This window comes from Chiloscyllium plagiosum, chromosome 2 (assembly GCF_004010195.1).
Source record: "Chiloscyllium plagiosum isolate BGI_BamShark_2017 chromosome 2, ASM401019v2, whole genome shotgun sequence".
Classification (NCBI taxonomy): domain Eukaryota; kingdom Metazoa; phylum Chordata; class Chondrichthyes; order Orectolobiformes; family Hemiscylliidae; genus Chiloscyllium; species Chiloscyllium plagiosum.
Window position 1 is genome coordinate 82,190,318 of NC_057711.1, and position 10,255 is coordinate 82,200,572.

Sequence of the window (10,255 nt, forward strand, 5' to 3'; positions counted from 1 at the left end):
ATGAAGGGTAAGTCTGGTGGTGTTGGGAATGCTGGATGACTAGAGAAATTGAGGCTTTCATCAAGAAAAACAAGGAAGCATATGTCAGGTATAGACAGCAGAGATCAAGTGAATCCCTAAAAGATTATAAAGGCAGTAGAAGTATACTTGAGAGGGAAATCAGGAGGGTAAAGTGGGACATGAGAGCATTTTGGCAAGTAAGGTTAGGGAGAATACAAAGGGATTCTACAAATATATTAAGGACAAAAGGGTAACTAGGGAGAGAATAGGGGCCTTAAAAATCAGCAAAGCTGCCTATGTGTGGAACTATAGGAGATAAGGGAGATACCAAATTAGTATTTTGCAACAGTATTTACTGTGGAGGAGGCTATGGAAGCTTGACAAATTGGGGAAATAAATAGTGACATCTTTAAAACTGTCAATTTTACAGAGGAGGTGGTGCTGGACATCTTGAAATGGATAAAAGTGGATAAATCCCTGGACCAGATCAGGTGTATCTGAGAACTTTGTGTTAGGGAAGTGATTTCTGGGCATCATGCTGAGATATTTGTATCATCGATAGCCACAGGTGATGTGCCGGAAAACTGTAGGTTGGCTAACGTGATACCACTATTTAAGAAAGGTGGTAAGGAGAAGCCAGGGAACTATAGTCCAGTGAGCCTGACATCGGTGGTGGGCAAGTTGTTGGAGGGAATCTTGAGGGCCAGGATTTACATGTATTTGGAAAGGTTAGGACTGATTAGGGTTAGTCAACATGGCTTTGTGCTTGGGAAATCATGTCTCACTCACAACTGAGTTTTCTGGAGAAGATTGATGAATGCAGAGAGGTGGATGTGATCTGTATGGACTTCAGTAAGGTGTTTGACAAAATTCCCCATGGGAGACTGGTTAGCAAGGTTAGATCACATGGAATACAGGGAGAACGCACCATTTGGATTCAGAACTGGTTTGAAGGTAGGAGACAGAGGGTGGTGGTGGAGGGTTGCTTTTCAGACTGGAGACTTGTGACCAGTGGTGTGCCACAAGAATCGCTACTGGGTCACTACTTTTTGTCGTTTATAAATGCTTTGGATGTGAACATATGAGGTATAGTTAATATGTTTGCAGATGACACCAAAATTGGAGGTGTAGTGGACAGCAAAGAAGGTTACCTCAGAGAATAACAGGACCTTGATCAGATGGGCCAATGAGCCGAGGAGTGGCAGATCGAATTCACTTTACATAAATTTGAGGTGCTGCGTTTTGGAAAAACAAATCAGGGCAGAACACATACACTTGATGGTAAGTTCCTGAGAACTGTTGCTAAACAAAAAGACTTTGAAGTGCAGATTCATTGTTCATTTAAAGTCGAGTTGCAGGTAGATAGGATAGTGAAGAAGGCATTTGGTATGCTTGCCTTTATTGGTCAATGTTGAGAGTGTGTTGCTGGAAAAGCACAGCAGGTCAGGCAGCATCCGAGGAGCAGGAGAATCAACGTTTTGGGCATAAGGCCTTCATCAGGAATGAAGCTTGTGGATCGGGGCTGAGAGATAAATGGGAGGGGCTGGGATTGGAGGGAGGTGATAAGTCGGGGGGGAGTGATAGACAGGTCTGGAGTGAGGTGCCAAGTTGGAGGCTTGGGACTGAGATAATGTGGGTGGAGGGGAAATGAGGAAGCTGTTGAAATCCACATTTATCCCGTGTGGTTGCAGGGTCCTAAGGTAGAATATGAGGGAGGTTCTTCCTCCAGGCATCGGGTGGTAATGGTTTGGCGATGGAGGAGGCCCAGGACCTCCATGTCCTTGATGGAGTGGAAGGGGGTGTTGAAGTGTCCAGCCATGGAGTGGTGGGGTGGGGTGTGGGTGTCCCAGAGATGTTCTCTGGAACGATCCGCAAGAAGGCGTCCTGTATCCCCGATGTAGAGGAGACCATACCGGATGCAACAGATGCAATAGATGACATTGGTAGAAGTACAGGTAAATTTCTGATGTGGAAGGATCCCTTGGAGCCTTGGATGGAGGTGAGGGGAGTGGTGTGGGCGCAGGTTTTACAATACCTGCTGTAGCAGGGAAAGGTGCCAGGAGTGGGGTGTGGGCTGATGGGGGGTGTGGACCTGATGAGGGAGTTGCGAAGGGAATGGTCTTTCTGGAATGCTGATAGGGGTGGGGAGGGAAATATATCTTCGGTGGTGGGGTTCATTTGGAGGTGGCGGATGTAGCGGAGGATGATGCAATGTATGCAGCGGTTGGTGGGGTGGAAGGTGAAGACCAGGGGCATTCTGTCCTTGTTGCATTGGGGAAGTTGGGGTTCAAGGGCGGTGATGCGTGAAGTGGAGGAGATGCACTGGAGGGCATTGTCAACCACGTGGGGAGGGAAGTTGCGATTGTGGAAGAAGGAGGCCATCTGAGACTTTCTGAGGTGGAATTGATCATCTTGTGAACAGATGCTGTGGAGGCGGAGGAATTGGGAATAAGGGCATTTTTATAGGAGGTAGGGTGGGAGTCGGTGGGCTTGTAGTACATGTCTGTGGATAGTCGGCTGCCAGAGACATGTGAGATCTGGGAAGGGGATGGTCCAGGTGAATTTGAGGTCAGGTTGGAAGATGTTGGTAAAGTTGATAAACTGTTCAACTTCCTCATGGGAGCAATGGCGGCGCCTATACAGTCAACAATGTAGTGGAGGAACGGGTGGGAAGTGGTGCCGAAGTAATTGCAGCCAGTGCATTTCTTGGTCAGTGCATTGACTATAGGAGTTGGGAGGTCATGCTGCAGCTGTAAAGAACGTTGGTTAGGCCACTTATGGAATACTGTGTTCAGTTATGATTTCCCCTGCTTTAGGAAGGATGTTGTAAAATTTGAAAGGGTTCAGAAAAGATTTAGAAGGATGGTGCCATGTTTGGAGGATTTGAGCTATATGGAGACGTTAAATAGGCTGGGGCTGTATTCTCTGGAGCATCAGAGATTGAGGGGTGACCTTATAGAGGTTTATAAAATCATGACGGGCACAGATAGTTTGGATAGTGAAGGTCTTTTCCCAAGGGTAGGGGACTGCAAAACTAGAGGGCATGGGTTTAAGGTGAGAGGGTAAAGATTTAAAAGGGACCTAAGGGGCAACTTTTTCACACAGAAAGTGATGTGCGTATGGAAAGGGCTACCAGAGGAAATGGTGGAGGTTGGTCCAATTACAACATTTAAAAGGCATCTTGATGGGTACATGAATAGGAAGGGTTTAGAGGGATATGGGCCCAGTGCTGACAAATGGGACTAGATTAATTTAGAATATCTCGTCGACAAGGACAAGTTGAACAGTAGAGTCTGTTTCCGTGCCTTACAGTACAATGACTCTATGACTCTAAATGGTAATAAAATCAACCCATTTCAAGATCAAAGATACCCATGAAACACCTATAAGGATAATTACACATCATAATCTGCTTAAGTCCTTGCCACAGAACATAAATGATTAAAAAGCAGTTTGTTTCTCAAAATGCCACCCATCTTATTTTGATGTGATTAAAAAATATTATATGTGAAAGGTATTCGAGGAAACAACCACCTATCTAATTTTAAGCATACCAAGCACAAAACAATACATAAATAAAAAGAACATTTCCACCAAATGAATTAGCAACCAGTGCAATAAGTTACATGAATTCATTTTTACATTCATAATTTATGCACATGAAATGATCTATCAGCAGTGTTGAAAGCAAAACACATGATCACTAAAAGAGAAACGGATAAATATATATATTTTTCAAAGTGAATGACCATGGAGACCTTCCATGGCCTTCGAAATGCCTCAACTAGAAACCTGTTGGCAAAATGAGCCAAATGTCTAGCATTAACCTGCATTCAGAAGGGATTAGCTTCTCGCAGATGGAAGAAGAAATTGAGTTTGGTTTGAGGAGGTAGAAGTGGGCCTTATTGCTCAGGTTTCTTGCCATTTCTGCTGTATCTCTTGAATCTTCATGATAGGAAATACAGCACTAAAGCATGACATTGCCCTACTCTATCGTAATGTTACTAATCTAAAAATCCAGATTACATGAATTCAGAGCCCACATTGCAAGTGGATTACCTGCACTTGGTTTAAGAAAGATTTTAAAATATAAAAGCTACTAGCAGTACAAGTAACCACATAACTGTCAAATGCAGAAAAAAACCTATTGATTTATAAATATTTGTTTGAGAAAGTAACCGGTTGTTCTTATTTGGACATGCTAACTACTCTGGTCCCAAATCAATGTAGTGGACTCTTTATTCCCCTCGAAAATGAATTATAACATCACTTAAGACAAAGTCACTGGAGCTTGGCAATAAATGACATTCCTGAGAGGGCAATAAAAGAACAACAGGTACTTCACAATCACTCCTCCACTACTAAATGCAAACAAACAGATGAACTATAGCCCTGAACAAATGTAATCCCAGGCCCTGAGAACTGACACCTCTCCAAAAAGCCACACATTCCCACACTCAAATGAACAAGAGCATATCATGTGCACAGACTATAAGATGCTCCACACCCAGAGAAAAGACAAAGGAAAAAAAACTTAAATTAATTATAAGCAAATGCACAAGAGATCAGCATATGCAAAAATAAGCACCTGGAGTGTATTACAGTTATGTTTGTTTTCACACTTTGAAACAGTTATAGGAAGGATATTAACAAGCTGGATAGGGTTCAGAAGAGATTTACCAGGATATTGCCGGGTATGGAAAGTTTGATTTATAAAGAAAGGCTGGATAGTCTGGGACTTTTTTCACTGGAGCGTAGCAGGTGGAGAGGTGACCTGGTAAGTTTATAAAATAACGAGAGGTATATATAGAGTTGATGGTAATTGTCTTTTCCCTAAGATAGCACATTTTTAAGGTGAGAGGAGAGAGATTTTAAAAAGACATAAGGGGCAAATCTTTTACACAGAGGGTGATTCAAATATGGAATGAACTTCCTGAGGAGGTGGAGGATGCAGGTACAATTACAACTTTTAAAAGACATTTGGATGGATACATGAATAGGAAAGGTTTGGAGGGATATGGGCCAGGAGCAGGCAGGTGAGGCTAGTTTAGTTTGGGATTATAGTCGGCATGGACTGGTTGGACCAAAGGGTCTGTTTCCATGCTGTATGACTCTATAAAGTATTAAAGCTCAATCAACTTCAATATACAAAGAATTAAAGTAAAATATCTATACTTTCCAATGGAGATTAGTTGCTCTTAAACTATAATCTGAAACTCCTAATCTGCAAAGATGTCTGACCAATAAACATTTAAATGCTGAACAAATTAATTGTCTGCTGATTTATTGTATATTGTGGTTTGTGCAACATAGATCCACAACAGCAGCTGAAGAAGAGATCAGCTGTGTAGAGAGCGGTCAAATAATCGTGTCTCCAGAAAACAATGTGTCAGCTGTCACTGTGGGATATGGTGATGGTGGCAGCACATGGAGAAGGATAGGCTGCCAAACAAGCAAGATACTTTTTCCTTGATGGTATCAAGCTTCAAGAGTTATTGGAGCTGCACTCATCCAGGCAAGTGAAAAGTATTCCATCACAATCCAGACTTGTGCCTTGTAGATAGCACACCTGCTTTGGTGAGACAGGAAGTGTCTGACCTGCTGTTGTAGCCGTATTATTGATATGGTTGGTCCAGTTCAGTCTTTGGTCAATGGTCACCCCAGCATATTGATAGCAAGGGATTTCAGTGATTAACAATGCCCAAAGGGTAGCTGCGCTTATCTAGTTCTGATGAAACATCATGACTGGGAACACTAAAATGTTTCTCTCCACAGATGCTGAAGAGATTGCTGTGTTCTCATGTTTTCTGATTTTATTATACCATAATCCAGTGACTTGGCTAACCACCCAAAAAACTGCTGGAAGGTGTAATCTATCCCAGTGCATATGGTGCATGTCTCATTGCAGGCATCACTCTTCCTTTTTCACATATATACATTGTGAAACATTCTTAAAGGTAATTGGCTGAAATCATATGTTCATAAAACAAAATTTAACAAATAGTTAGATAACATAAGGCCTAAGGAGCCAGCAGCCAAGTCTTTGGCACTACAACTGGCTCTGCTGTAAAACAGGATTATGGTATATTCCAAGTGAGCAATTATAATAGGGCACTGTGTTGTCAGGAGCACAGATAAGCATCTCTGCAGCTGCAAGCGCGATTTCAGGATACAGTGTGTTGTCTCCCTCGTGCCAGGATCAAGGATGTCTTGGAGCAGTTGCAGCAAACTCTCATAGGGGAGTGTGAGCAGCCAGAGGTAATTTTACACACTTGTACCAGCGACAGGTAGAAAAAGGGATGAGATCCAGGCATGAAGTTAAAAAGCAGGATCTCAAGTGTAAGCAAGCTCTGGACTATTCCCAGTGTCACATGCTAGTGTGAGTAGGAATAGGAGATTAAGGCAGATGAATGCGTGGCTGAGATACAGGGGGCAGGGATTCAGATTTTTGGGATCTCTTCTGGAGCAGAGGTAACTTGTACAAGAGGGATGGGCTGCACCTGAACTGGAGAGATTTGCTCAGGTATCTCATGGAATACTGAATTTTTAATTCCCTCAGACACTTCTTAACCTCATAAAATTCTCTTGCGTACCACGACCGGAGAGAAGTCCTGGAACAGCATTATTCTTGATCCCTTGTACACCATAGCCTGGGGATCCTGTGGTCTCGGAGGCTGAAACCCTTTGCTCTGCCCCTCCGACACGCTGCCAGAGGCTCTTGATCTCCCGGTCATGCTTCTGCATTGATCCTCTCTCGGAGCTTGACTATTTCCAAGACCAGGCTTGCCTCTGCCAGTAAGTCCTCCGGGACGGCCGGGGGCGCATCTGTTGCTGCGTGGCGGGGCGGGGGGTCCTGGGCAGAGCTCAGCAAACTCAGGCCTACTGGGTCGCCACCATCTTAAATCCCCTGGAGAGATTTGCTTGAGCGATTTGGGAGGATTTAAACCAGTCTGGTGAAGGGAGGGGGCGGGGGCAGTGTGGCTAAACAGCAGTGAGACAAGCAAGAACGTTGAGGCTAGTGTAGAAGTTAAAGCAAGTTAAATTGACAAGGCAGGCAAGAACACAGCAGGGAATGAGGGAAGACTGAGAAATTAAACTGCATTTATTTCAATGCAAGAAGCCTGACAGGTAAAGCAGATGAACTCAAGGCATGGAAAGGAACATGGGAACTGGGATATTACAGAAACACAGCTGAGGGAGAGACAGGACTGGCAGCTCAATGTTCTGAGGTACAAATGCTATAGGAAGGAAAGGAGAGTAGAGAGGAGGAGGAGTTGTGTTTTTATTGGGGAAAACCCATGGCACTACTTAGGCAGGTAGTCCTAGGAGATTGTCCAGTGAGGCTTTGTGGATGGACTGAGAAATAAGAAGGGGATGATCACTTTGATGGGATTTTATCATAGGCCCTCAAAGAGGAAATATGTAGGGAGATCACAGACAGCTGTAAGAATAGTAGGATTGTATAGTAGGGGATTTTAAGTTTCCAAACATAGACTAGGACTCCCACAGTGTTAAGGGGTTGGATGGAAGAAATTTAAGTGTGCTCACGAAAACTTGCTCAATCAATAAGTAGAAGGCCCTACTACAGAAGTGGCAAAACTTAACCTCCCCTTGGGAAATGTGGCAGGACAGTGACTGAGGTGTTAGTGAGGGAGTACTGACCATAATTCTACTGGTTTTAAAATAGTTACAGACAAGGATAAGCTGAACCACAAGTTCAAAGTTTAAATTGGGGCAACGTCAATTTTAATGGTATTAGACAGGATCTTTCAAAAGCTGCAAAGAGATGCCTGGCAAGTGGGGAGGCTTTCAAAAGTGAAATATGGGGAGTTCAGGACCAGCATGTCCCTGTTAGTGTGAAGGGTAAGGCTAGCAGGAGTAGGGAACACTGGATGACTGCAAATGTTGACTCTCTGGTCAAGAAAAAGGAGGCAAATGTCAGGTATAGACAGCTGGGATCAAATAAATCCTTCAAGTCCGTGGCGGTGGGGGGGGGGGGGGGGGGGGTGCGGTGGTATAGCAGTACACTTGCAAAGAAAATCAGAAAGGCAAAAAGGGGACATGAGGTAGTTTTGACAGATAGGGTAAAGGAGATTCTACAAGTGTATTAAGGGCAAAATAAGTAACAAGGAAAATAGGGCCCAATAAGTCTGCATGAAACCACAGGAAATGGGTGAGATCCAAAACGACTACTTCTCATCAGTATTTACCGTGGAGAAAGATATGGAAGCTAGGGAACTCTGGGAAATACATAGTGATGTCTTGAAAAATGTCCACATTACAGAAGTGATGGTGCTGGAGGCCTTAAAATGCATAAAGCAAGATAACTGGGTGACAACTCACAGTGCCATGCACCTAGGTTTGAGTCCTTGGGCGACTGCAAATTCCACATGGACATTCTCCCCGTGCCTTCATGGATTTCCTCCGCATGCTCCGGTTTCATCCCACAGTCCAAAGGTGTGCAATTTAGGTAGATTGACCATGCTAAATTGCCCATAGTGTCCAGGCTAGCTGGATTAGCCATGGGAAATGTGTGGTTACAGAGGTAGGAAAGGGGTCTGGGTAGGATGCCCTTCAGAGGGTTGACTTCCGCACAGGAGGGATTCTATGATTCTAAATCCCCAGGACCTAATCAAATGGCTTTGTGGCTCAGAAGGCAAGGGGGGAGTTGAGGAGAATGATAGTGATTGGAGATTCAGTGGTGAGAGGAACAGACAGGAGAGTCTGTGGTTGCGAACGAGACTCCCGGATGGTATATTGTCTCCTGAGTGCCAGGCTCAGGGATGTCTCGGATCGAGAATATAGGGAGTTAGCTTGCAAGCTCGAAGGCAGGACAAGCAAAGTAGTAATCTCAGGATTGCTACCGATACCACGGTCTAGTGAGCTAGGAACAGAGAGCGGTGCAGATAAACAGGGCTGGTGAAGGAGGGAGGGCTTCAGATAAGTGGATCTTTGGGATACCTTCTGGGGAAGGTGAGACCTGTACAAGAAGGACAGGTCTCTGAACTGAAGGGGCACCAATATCCCGGGCACGAGGTTTGCTAAAGCTCTTTGAGAGGGGTTAAACTAGTTTGGCAGCGGGGGTGGGTGGGAACCGGAGCTACAGATCTGAGGATGGAGTAGCTAGTGAACAGCCAGATACAGTGTGCAGAGAGTCTGTGAGGAGGGATAGACAGTTGATAAGGCAAAGTTGCAGTCAGTGTGATGGCTTGAAGTGTGTCTATTTTAATGCAAGAAGTATCAGGATGAAGGGTGATGAACTTAGAGCATGGATCAGTACTTGGAGCTACGAATGTTGTGGCCATTGTGGAGACTTGGATATCACAGGAGCAGGAATGGTTGTTAGATGTTCCAGGGTTGAGATGTTTCAAAAGGAATGGGGGGGATGCAGGTGGGGAAGATAAACGAGGTGAAGAAGTGGCACTGCTAATCAGGGATAGTATCACAGCTGGAGAAAGGGAGGTCATCAAGGAGAGTTTGTCTACAGAGTCAGTATGGATGGAGGTCAGATACAGGAAAGGAACAGTCACCCCGCCCCACCCAATATCAATAGAGACACAGAGGAGCAGATTGGCAGATTTTGGAAAGGTGCAGAAGTAATAAGGTTGTTGTCATGGGTGACTTTAATTTCCCTAATATTGATTGGAATGTCCTTAGTTCACATAGTTTGGATGAAGCAGCTTTTGTCAGGTGTGTCCAGGGAGGATTCTTTGACTCAATATGTTAGGCTGACTAGAGAGGAGGCCATCTTGGATTTGGTGCTTGGCAACGAACCAGGCCATGTGTCAGATCCAGCTGGGAGAGCATTTCGGTGATAGTGATCACAACTCCCTGACCTTTGCTATAGTCATGGAGAGCGATAGGAACAGACGGTATGGGAAAATATTGAATTGGGGGAGGGAGAATTAGGCAGGAATTGGGGCAACTAAATTGGGAACAGATGTTCTCAGGGAAATGCATGACAGAAATGTGGAGGTTGTTTTGGGACAATTGCTGATAGTGCTGGATTGGTTTGTCCCACTGAGACAAGGCATGGTAGGGTGACAAAGGATGTGGAACATCTAGTCAAGAGGAAGAAGGAAGCTTATTTAAGAAGAGCTAGAAGGGGACATAAAAAAGCTTTAGCAGGTAGGATTAAGGAAAAACCTAACGGATTCTACACTTGTGAGGATAGCCAGAGTGAGGGTGGGGCTGATTAGGGATAGTGGAGGGAACATGTGCCTGGAGTCAGAGGTGATGGGGGTGGTCCTTAATG